The following is a 9,983-nucleotide window of genomic DNA, read 5'->3' as shown; positions in this document are numbered from 1 at the left end:
AGACAATGAAATAAAAAATTAAAAATTAAAAAATTAAAACACAACAAAATAAAAGTAAAATTGGTCTTTTTACGTCAGATTCCAAGACGATGTAGGAGATTAGATTGGTCGTTCCTTAAGTTACCCGTCTCAGACCAAATTTCTTTGGTCCTACTCAGTGGTTTCCTACTAAGGCAAACCAGTTTCATTTGCCCTGATGAAGGTAGCTCCAAACCCTTTCACAATTTCCCATTTTCTCTTCGGATTGAATTACAAGTGAATCTCCCACATCTATAACAACAACCAAGCCTTTTAGTTCTACGTTTAATAACAAAAAGGTTATTACCATTAAACGGCAACGATTATTTATCCTTCATTTTGTAACGCCCCAATATAAATAACAATAATCCGTCTCATAACATTACTTAGAAATGATCAACAACATAACATTTTCTATTCCATTCATAACTTTGATCAATACAAAGATGACATATGCAATATACATTGAAAAATCCTAAATTCTGAATCTATAGCGTATGACATGGATACATGAATTAAGGTAAAGGTAAAACCAAATAATTATATGCCCTAATGGCTACAACTTTTCAAGTCGATGCTTGAGTACAACAAAAATGAGTTACTCAATACAGGTAAAGCCCGAGGCTTAAACAAAAATAATTACATCAATAAACAAACATGAAGCCCTTAGCTCCAAGTCCTCCCAAACTACGTCCTTAATGGAAGCATATCATTAGCACTTGAAAGTTGTTTTTCACATAGGATGAGCCAAAGCCTAGTAAAGATACTCTAACATAGTATATGAATCTTAGTAAAATTATAAGGTGAATGCACATGCATGCCATTTGTCAAACATTCCTCATTTTCCATAATAATAATAATAAAAAAAACAATGCAATGCCAAATCATAAATCAACTCATGAAAATAATCCTTTTATAGCAGAAATAGGGCAATGGATACAAAATATTAGAAATCTTTAGGTACATGCCTGCCTGTAGGCTATATAAGTACTACCAAAGCCATTTTACCGGTACTAATCGGAAGGATTGGCACTTAACCGTGCGGGTTTCTGGACTTTCACCAAGGACACACATACGAACATCATAACCACAACCACATCCCCTAACCAGATTCACCAAGGAATTTACCAATTTTTCTTAAAATCAATACATATACAATGTTTAATATGAAATGATGCTCAATGCACAATGTATAAGAAATTAGTTTCAATTTAACTTAATCCTCATGCAATGTCTATAACAATCAAGACTATCCTCCACCAATAGCCCAAGACAGATATTTCTATACAACAGATAGTTTCCAATCAAAAGATATAATTTCAACATTTTACGATGGGAGTGATATTACATATCTAACTCCACTATCATCATCAACATAAGCCCTGTTTGGTAGAGCTGTGGGAAAGTGCTTATAGCTTATGCCTAAACAGCTTATAGCTTATAACTTTCAGCTTAAACTGATTTCCAGCTTATTCTTAAAGCATCTCCTGCCCCACTCAAAGAATAAGTTGATTTCTGACTTCCACAAAGCTATAAGCTATAAGCTATAAGTTAAACCAAACACATCAAAATAACTTAAATTAAGCTGAAAGTTGAAATAAGCTGTAAATAATTTCTGCCAAACAGGCACATAAGCATTGTTCTAATCTTACAAAACCCATCACTATTTTCCATTTCCTTTTACAAATTCAAATATTCCAAATTTTAAAATAAAACTCCCTTTACTTACAAATCAATTTTAAGAAAGGATATCCACCATTGTAACATATCTCAACCATAAACACATCACCACAACCATTTTCAAGAACCCATTTGGAAAACCTCTCTTTTGATTTCAAAATCAAACCCTAGGTTTTTCTAAAAATTCCCAAATCACTAGCCCATTTGAAACAGTAATAAACTAAGTTAAAAATCATATTAAAGGTAAAAGGAATCCCTACCTCAAAGTAGAAGACAAGGGAGAGCAAAAGGTAGAACTTGGGAGAGCTGAAAATAATAACTTCACCGATTAGGACGAAGCCCTTGACGTGCTCAATCTTTTACTCTAAAGGGCTAGGGTGAGAAAACCAATGGATTGAGAGTGTTTAGAGCTATAAGGCAAGAACTAGAGAGAGAAAGTGAAGATTTTAGGGCTTTGAAATGTTTAGAAAAAGAGCGAGAGATAAAAAAAAAGTAACTTAAAAAGCCTTCTTTTCGGACTGATATACGCGTAGACCGCTCAAGCGACCAAAACATTGCTCGAGCGATAGACAGAATAAGTGACACCGCTCAAGAGACCAAAAACACCACTCGAGCACACAATGACCCCCTCCCAGAAGTTTAGACCTGCAAAAGATCGCTCAAGCGTAAGAAATAACACTCGGGCGAACATGCAAAGATCTGGGCAAAAATTCATTGAAAAACTAACTTCCCAACCTATTTTAAATGAAACCAAAACTCCCAATGGCCAAACTCAAAGAGTAACAAGATGGAAATGAGATGAACAACAGTTAAGTACATGGGTTCACAAATCCAAAAACAAGAAATGGGTCAGGTCTAAACTGGGACCGTTATAATCTCCCCCACTTAAGGAATTCCGTCCCCAAAATTGAAGACCAACTAACATTCATTGAAAATAGATCAAATCATATATCATCCAGACTTGTAACAAGGATAAACAAAGTCTTTCAACACCAACTATTATAGTACAATTCTCCAAAACATATTCAATGTTAATATATTACAACATAAATAAAATTGTCAACACAAGTCTCAAATATCAACAAATAGGTCCGGATACTTCTCATGGACTTTTACCTCATGCTCCTAAGTCGTCTTCTCAACCCCGTGGTGTCGCTACAACACCTTAACCAATGGAGTAGTCTTGCCTCACAAGACTTGGTCCCAAAGTCTAAAACCCGTATCGGTCTCTCCTCATACGAGGCATCTTCATCTACCTCTAACTTGGTCCAATCCAACACATATGAAGGATCAAGCTCATACTTTCGGAGCAAACAGATATGGAACACATTATGAACCTCGGAAAGTTAGGACGACAAGGCCAAACGATAAGTAACTTCCTCGATCCACTTTAGAATCTTAAAAGGCCCAATAAATCTAGGAGACAACTTCCCGCTCTTCCCAATTCTCATTAAACCCCGTCTTGGTGATATTCTCAAGAATACATGATCTCCTACCTCAAAAGACAAAGGTCTTCTCCTACAATCGGCATAACTCTTCTAATGACTCTAAGCCGAAGCCAACCTATTATGAATAAGCATGACCTTCTCTGTCATTTTTCGGACTAATTCATGACCTAACATAGGTGTGTTACCCACTAGAGATCTACATGGTCAGCTATACAAGGCCTCAAAAGGTGCCATACCAATACTCACTTGAAAGCTGTTATTATAGGCAAACTCCACTAAAAGTAAATGCCTCTCCCATGGCCCCTTAAAATCTAGAACATAACCCAGAAGTATGTCCTCTAAGATCTGAATGGTTCACTCGGACTGCCCGCCAATTTGAGGATGATAGGCGGTACTAAACGTCAATCTAGTACCCAAGGCATTTTCTAGGCTCTGTCACAACTGAGCCGTGAAACGTGGTCTCTATCCGAAAGATAGTCACAAGGACCCCATGAAGTAGAACTATGTTCCTAACATAAAGATTGGAAAGATAATCTATCGAGTCACTTGTGCGCATAGGTACAAAGTGCGCTAATTTGGTTAACTGATCGACTATCACACACACGACATCATTATCCCATCGAGTTCTCGAAAGACTCACAACAAAATCCATCATGACATGCTCCCATTTCCACTCGACTATAGGTAAGGATTGCAACAAACCTGTTGGTTCTCGGTGCTCAACCTTCACTTATTGATAAGGCACCTCGAAACAAACAAGGCTACGTCTCTCTTTATCCCCCTCCACCAAAACTAGCGGTTAAGGTCGTGGTACATCTTTGTGCCTCCTGCGTGTACCGCAAGACGTGAATGGTGGAATTCTCGGAGTACCTCCTCCCTACGGGATTTTGGCACAAAAAGACGGTCTAGATACCTCACACTCAAGTCAGAATACACATTCAAGCCCTTCTTTACCTTTCCACTAGCTATCTTTCCTCTGATAACCTCTATTTCGTGATCGCCCCTCTGTGCTTCTGTAACTTGGCTCACTAGTGTAGGTTGTGCAACTACAGTGAACAAAACGGCTGACTCAACGGACTCACTAAGATGCAACGGACTCACTAAGATGCAAGTCAAACTCACCAATGGCACCTAACATCTCCCATTCCTGGATGGCAATACTAGCTACACTGCTTACGAATTTCCTACTCAAGACGTCGGCTACTATATTGGCCTTCCTGGGATCATAGTGCCAATCAAAATCATAATCCTCCATAAACTTCATCTACTTCTTTTGCCTCAAATTCAAATCTTCTTATGAAAACAGATACTTCAAACTCTTGTGATCAGAAAACACCTCGAATCTCTCACTATATAAATAATGCCTCTAGAATTTTAAGGCAAAAATCACCACTGCTAGCTTTAAGTCATGAGTAGGTTAATTTCTCTTATGTGTTTTCAACTATTGCAAATTGTATGCTACTACTTTCCCCTCTTGCATCAACAGAACAATCCAACTCTTCTCGAGAAGCATCACAATAAACTGAATAACCTAAACTCCTCTCCAGAATAATCAATACTAGAACAGTGGTGAGTCTAACCTTAAGCTCTTGAGACAACTTTCACAAGTCTCATTCCACACAAACTTAACCCCCTTCCTCATCAATCTAGTCAACGGTGAAGCCAATCTAGAGAAGTCTTTCACAAAACTTCGGTAATATCCAGCTTAGCCCAAGAAACTCTGGATCTTAAATGCATTCTTAGGTTGTTCCCAATCTTACATTGCCTCTATCTTAGAAGAGTCTACCATCACCCCTTCCCTGGATACCACATGGCTTAAAAACTTAACTTCTTTTAACCAGAACTCGCACTTCCTGAACTTAGCATATAGATTGTGTGTTTTAAGCAACTCAAGTACGACCCGTAAGTGTTCATCGTGTTCCTCTTCAAAGGATGAGTAGATTTTGATGTTGTTAACAAAGACAACCACGAAATGGTCTAAGAACTCATGGAAGATTCGATTCATCAGATCCATGAACAAAGTCGGTGCATTGGTTAGCCCAAAAGGCATCACTAAGAACTTATAGTGGCCATACCACGTATGAAATGCTGTTTTCTAAATATCCTCCTCCTTCACTCTTAACTGGTGATAATCCGATCTCAAGTCAATCTTAGAAAAACAACAAGACCCCTTCAACTTGTCAAACAAATCATCTATACGAGGTAATGGATACTTATTCTTAACAGTTACCCGGTTCAACTTCCGGTAATCGATGCACAATCGTAAAGTGCCATCCTTCTTCTTAGCAAAGAAAGTCGGTGATTCCCAAGGTGATATACTAGGATGAATGAAGCCCTTATCTAACAACTCTTGGAGTTGGATCTTCAACTCATACAACTCAGCAGGTACAAATCTATACGATGCCATGGAAATCGGTGTCATATCTGGCACTAAGTCGATCTCTCAATGGGGTGGCAAACTACTAATATCTTCAGGAAAGACGTCCAAGTATTCATAAACTACTCTCAGCAACTCAACTCGGGCCACATCACTCTTACTACCCAAGAAAGCTGCAAGAAGACAACTAAGCTCGCCCCTACAATGCGAGTCATAAACTAGTGACAAAACTCTATCAGCTTGGTCCTCTAGAAAATAAAAACAGTCACTACTTAAGGTGCACACCGTAACTTTCTGATGGTAACAATCTATAACAGTACAGTACGAAGATATGCCTAAAATGGCGTCAAAACCCCGTCATGTCTAACAATACAAAGCAAAAGAAAGTTGGCGACCGACAACCTCAATCTCACAACCGCGACATTCCCAGTCCAAGTCAACCTTAACCTCAACTGGTGACTCTACCCTGAGTGGAGATGCTAACTGAGCCACCTTTAACTCCAAAACTGATATGAATGTAGATGAAATAAAGGAATGAGATGCACCAATATCAATCAACACATTGGCAATAGAATTGAACAACAAAAGGTTACCTCTCATAATAGAGGGTGCTGGCAACTGATCTGGTGTGGTAATAGCATACATACGCCCCATAGGTCTCTGTTTCACCTTCTCACCCCTCGGAGCATAAGATTGATAAACTGGTTGAACTGAAGAGGCTCCCTGAGTGGCCCTCGAGGCCTGTGTCGACTGGATGGGCTGATGGCTCTGTGTCTATCTCGAACCAGATGCACCAGATGTGCCACCTGCCTGAGGGCAAAACCTCCTCAAGTGCCCCAACTGCCCACACTAATAACAGGTAGACGGCTGCCCTCTTCCCGAACTCTGGTTTTTTGGATGAGCTGTAGACGGTGCAGACTATTGCCCTCATTCTCTTTGTGAGCAAACTTGAAGACTTGTGGCCCAGCTGACCACACTCAAAGAAAGTGATCCCATCTTGACTACCCCTCCCTAAACTAGAACTCAGTATAGGAAAAGTGGATCTGAACTGTGGAGCTTAGGACTATTGTGGGGTAGAACCCCCCTGCTTCTTATTGTCCTGAGTCTCCCCCTGAACCTTCTGACTCCTCTGCCCGGAGCCTCTCATTATTTCCTCCTCTGCTTAAATCACGGTCTCTAAATGAGCCATTGCCTCCATAGGACGACCATAATCCATAATCATAGACCTAACCACCTTGAAATGGAGCCCAGTCCTCGGTTGCTTTTTGAACTCGACACAACGGCGTTCTTCCGTCGTCACAAGTTCCGATGTAAACATAGAGAGGCTAGTAAAAGTGGCCTCAAACTTTGCTAGAGGTGTTTTCAGCTGCTTGAGCTTCAAGAACTGATCCTTTAACTTCTTCCTAGCAGTGGGAGGCAAGACCTTGTCCTAGAAGGCGTTGACAAAGGCCTCCCAAGTCACCCTAATGTGCCCTCATGCATACTTCCACTATTGACCCACATCTCCCTTCAGCAGGAAGGATGCCAATGTCAACCTCAAATCGTCGTCCTCGATGCCAAGCATCTCAAACATTTTCAACATTTGCCCAAGCCACTCATCTGCCTTCAGTGGCTCCTTCAGGTCCCCCAAAAACTTATCCGAAATAGATCAGAAGAACTCCCTCTTCAGAAAGGATGTCCATGTCTCGACAACATAGGCTTGGACTTGATTCTCAGCCCTGAGAATATCCATAGATTCCCATAAAGCACTAGTCATTTCACGAGCCAAAGCACCCATGGCTTGTTGACCTACTGGCTCAACCACGTTGGCCTGACCAACTCTCTTCTCCTGCGCCGGAATATCATTCGGTAACGGCACCTCCTGCTGCTTAGGGCTACCATGCTTACCACTGCAACGTCCATGTCCTGACATCCTAATAACGGTAACACAATAGATTAGCACATTTACAAGTTTGCCGAAGCTAATTCATTCACGTCCTAATACGGTAGACAACAAATAATTCATTTTACATAAGCACCTAATCACATAAACACAAACGAACTTCCTTTCTAGATAGTAACCGTCCCGCGACATTGCCAGAGTTCCAGTTAGAAATAGTAGTGATCAAGTGGTCTTCAAACAAGACTTCTAGAAACTCATAGACCCAATCAATAGCTAAGAAATTAAATCTCATATTTATTTAGTCACATAAGCATGTCATCACATAGCATACCAAGTCTATTTCTAATATCATCTAGTAAGAGAACCCATTGTGGTAAAAATCACATCCCATTATCCCAAAGTATTCAAACCCGGTAGCTCTGATACCAAGTTGTAGCTCTGATACCAAGTTGTAACGCCCCAATATAAATAACAATAATCCGTCTCATAACATTATTTACAAATGATCAACAAGATAACATTTTCTATTTTATTCATAACTTTGATAAATACAAAAGATGACATATGCACCAATATATATTCATAAATTATAGATTTTGAATCTGTAGCATATGGCATGGATACATGAATTAAACTAAAAATAAAACCAAATAATTATATGCCCTAATGGCTACAACTTTCCAAGTCGATACTTTAGTACAACAAAAATGAGTTTAACTCAATACAAGTAAAGCCCGAGGCTTAAACAAAAATAATTACATCAATAAACAAAAATGAAGCCCTTAGATCCAAGTCCTCCCAAGCTACATCCTTGGTGGAGGCATATCATTAGCACCTGAAAGTTGTTTTCAACATAGAGTGAGCCAAAGCCTAGTAGAGATACTTTAACACAGTATATGAATCTCAGCAAAATTATAATGCATGCTGTAGACACCCCATTTTTGACCGCCCTTGAGACTTGGGCACCACTGATGTTTTGCTTGGCGGAGAAAGGTGTGCAGGGCAAATGTTCAGTTTCTTCGACAAGGAGAGAGGCAAATCCTTCAAAGCACTTTGTTTAGGGGTTTGAAGTTGAAGAAAGGAGGGGAAGAGAGAAGAAACCAAGTTGGAGGAGAAGACGGGCATGAATCCGGGTAGAAGGGAGTCGAGCAGTCCTTGCTGAATCGGGCTTATTAATATGCATACTTGGATTTTAGCTATGAGGCCACCACCGTTGGAAAGCTTACTTTCGGGGCTTCATTTTGCACTCAAGAATCTCCTAGAGCTAAGTCCGGGTGGGGGAGATATGATCAGTTGAAGTCGGGCATCATCCCGGTTGGATCGAATCTGCGCGGCTTCACGAAAAAGGGCATAACTTGTTGCACAGAAGGAATTTTAATGCAAGATTTGCGCCATTGGAAAGCTAACTTCCAGGGCTTCAATTTGGACACCCACCGACCATTTTTTGACCTTGGCAGCACCTATCGGCAATCTATTTATCCGGCCGGCAATTTATTGTGCCGACCGGCACTTTATTGTGCTGACCGGCCATTTTTGCTGGCCGACGGCCTTCCGGAGCATTCTGCAGATTTAGTGTATGCCAGCTGTGCCAACTGGAGGGCACAGACTGGATCCTCTATACACGTGTATGGAGGATATACACCCTTGTTTAGCTTCCTCAAGAAGCTTTACACTTTGTTTTGCCTATAAAGGAAGCTCTCCTCTTCCTTATACTAGGTTAGAAGAAAAAAACCAGCTGAGGCACCATTATACATACAACCCTATATCTATACATTCAACCCTCTCTTCCAAGCTCCAAAGTTCATTATCCTTGGCCATTTACACACCAAGCCATAGCACAATACCTCCAATGCCCATTCCAGTAGCTTGAGGCTGTCTTCCAGAGGTTAAAAGCTCCCAAACTCGGTCCAAAGGTTGCTAAAGATTGGTTCTACAAGGGTGAGTCCCACTTTCCCTCTTTTGTGCATTTTTTTGGCCTATATCTTAGCTCCTTTTGATTACATCTTTGGGCTCCGACCCTAACTGAAGTTAAGCTCATGAGCCATTTTTCATGTTTCATTAAGGGCTCAACACTGTTTGAGCCCCCCCTCTTGCACTTGCTTCATTGTCCTTCTTAAATGCCATAATCTTGCATGTATTTTTTGGCCTGTGTATGATCTGTTTTAGAGCCTGATGTAAACTGAAAATAGGCTTAGTTTGAGCCCCTCTTCAACATTGAAGAAGGGCTCAACACTGTTTGGGACCTCCATGTTATACTTGCCTTTATATTCTCTTTTTGGTCCCATTTTTGCATGCCTTGGCAGCCCCTGATGTTGCTGTTTTTGGACCTTGTTCCGAACAAAAAACAGCCATATTTTGACCTCCTTGTCATGTTTCATTAAGGGTCTTTGGCTGTTTGATGAATTTTTTGTATACTTGCTTCTTTGGCCACCTTTTGGCCCATTTCTTGCATAAGAGCTTAGCCATACCTATATTTGTTTTTGGGGTTTTTACAGTTCTGTAAATGTGCATATTTTTGGCCCCTCTTCAATGTTGTTGAAGGGCCCTAACCTGTTTGGAGTCAGCAGCTGTGAGTTGC

The sequence above is a fragment of the Camellia sinensis genome, unplaced genomic scaffold (genome assembly GCF_055761805.1).
Source record: "Camellia sinensis isolate YWXY unplaced genomic scaffold, ASM5576180v1 Unanchor10, whole genome shotgun sequence".
Classification (NCBI taxonomy): Eukaryota; Viridiplantae; Streptophyta; class Magnoliopsida; order Ericales; family Theaceae; genus Camellia; species Camellia sinensis.
The sequence above is the reverse complement of the archived record's forward strand: the minus strand, read 5'-3'. Positions refer to the sequence as shown.